This window comes from Pteropus alecto, unplaced genomic scaffold, assembly GCF_000325575.1.
Source record: "Pteropus alecto unplaced genomic scaffold, ASM32557v1 scaffold139, whole genome shotgun sequence".
Lineage (NCBI taxonomy): Eukaryota > Metazoa > Chordata > Mammalia > Chiroptera > Pteropodidae > Pteropus > Pteropus alecto.
The window spans coordinates 5,247,907-5,250,023 of NW_006443567.1; the positions used below are offsets into that span (position 1 = coordinate 5,247,907).

Sequence of the window (2,117 nt, forward strand, 5' to 3'; positions counted from 1 at the left end):
CTTTTTAGTTTGATGTAGTCCCATTCATTTATTTTAGCTTTTACTTCCCTTGCTTTTGAGGTCAAATTCATAAAATCCTCTTTAAGCCCAAGGTCTTTGAGTTTAGTTCCTATGTTTTCTTCCATGCATTTTATAGTTTCAGGTCTTACATTCAGATTCTTAATCCATTTTGAGTTAGTTTTGGTGTGTGGTGATAGACAGCAGTCTAGTTTCATTCTTTTGCAGATGGCTTTCCAGTTTTCCCAGCACCATTTATTAAAGAGGCTTTCCTTTGTACACTGTATGTTTTTGGCTTTTTTGTCGAATTACTTCTGGACTCTTGATTCTGTTCCACTGGCCCATGTGTCTGTTTTCCTGCCAATATCATCAGGCTGTTTTGATTACTGTTGCATTGTAGTATAATTTGAAGTTGGCCAGAGTGATGCCTCCAGCCTTGTTCTTTTTTCTCAGGATGGTTTTTACAATTTAGGGTCTTTTGTGCTTTCATACAAATCTGATGATTCTTTGTTCTATTTTTTTTGAAATGCCAATGAGATTTTGATGAGGATTGCATTAAATCTGTATAATGCTTTCAGTAATATGGTCATTTTAACTATGTTGATTCTTCCAATCCAAGAACATGAAATATCTTTCCATTTCTTCAGTCCTTACTTCTTTAAATAGATTTGCAATCCCTTGTTCTCTCTCTTTTCCTTCTGGTACCCTTATGATTCAAATGTTGTTACAGTTGATGTTGTCCCAGAAATCCCTTAAACTCTCCTTATTTTTTAATTCTTCTTTTCTTTTTGCTGTTCTGATTGGGTGTTTTCTGCTATCTTCTCTTCCAAATCACTGAATCTCTCCCCTACTTCATCTAATCTACTGTTTATTTTCTCTAATGTATTCTTCATTGCAATTATTGTATTCTTCATTTCTGACTGGTTGTTTTCTATGGTTTCTTTGTGTAAATTCTCACTGAGTTTATCTACTCTTCTCCTAAGTTCATTGAGCATTCTTATAACCAGCATTTTGAACTCTATATCTGGTCGATTGCTTATTTCTATTTTGTTTAGTTCTTTTTCTGGCGTTTTGTTCTCTTCTTTCATTTGGGACATATTTCTTTGTCTTTTCATTTGGCTGCCTCCCTGTGTTGTTTCTATATATTATGTTGATCTGATAAATCTCCCAGCCTTAGCGGGTTGGCCTTATGTAGTAGGGGTCCTGTGGGGGCCAATGGTGCAGTCTCCCTCGTCACCTGAGCCAGGTGCTCCAGAGGTATTCCTGGTGTGGACCCTCCTGTTATAGCTGAGCTTTGATTGCTTTTAGCACATCAGTGAGTGTGATTGACCCTCAGGCTGACTGTCCATGACTACAGCTGATGAGCTATTGTACAGTGGCTGATTTCATAGAATGGGATTTGTTTTAGTAGAACTCTTCTGCCTGCCAAGTCCACCCTTTGGGCTTTTTGTTTGTAGAGCTAATCAGGTGGTGCTCCGGAGTGATCCAAAGCTGGTTACTGAGTGCATCGGTTCTAGGGCCTCTTGGAAGGGGCTCTGGTGCAGGCCAAGATCAGCTGCTGTCTGTGCCCAGCCCAGGGGCACCTGGTAGGAGCTACAAAGTGATCTGTAGTTGGCAGCTTCCTGTGCTAAGCTTGAAGGTGCCTCAGAGATGCTAAGCGGTGATCTGAGGCTGGTTACCACTAGTGCAAGGCTTGGGGCCACTTAGCAAGCAGTACAGAACATGCCAAGTTCAGCTACTGCTTATTTGGAGTATGTGGACCTTTGATAGATTTTAGGAAAGTATGCAGTGCAGGCCACTTGTGTGGAACAGCTGCTGAAAGAGGTTCAGGCCAATGTGTGAGTTGGGTGGGGCTGAGTCTCAGGGATTCACCACGGTGGGGTAAGCAGTGTTTGCTTGGTTGATGGAGACTTGGACCTGAGGCTCACTTCTGTCTGTAGGCTGGGTAGGGAGAGGGCCTATTATTAATATAGCTATATTATTCCCCACAACAACTTTGTAAGATTTTTAGGGAATGTGGTATTATCCACATTTTGTATGTGAGGAAAGTAAGACCAAGAGAGGATGATAAGGAAACTGGTTACCCAGGGTCTGGTAAATGCTAGGATCAGACTTGGAAA

General features: G+C 41.0%; 1 protein-coding gene across 1 annotated transcript in view; it reads left to right on the top strand.

Moving 5' to 3' along the window:
* The window catches only part of ARHGEF6 (Rac/Cdc42 guanine nucleotide exchange factor 6), a 111,134-nt gene that overhangs the window by 105,706 nt on the left and 3,311 nt on the right, over positions 1-2,117 (top strand). The gene's annotated exons all lie outside the window — the stretch shown is intronic.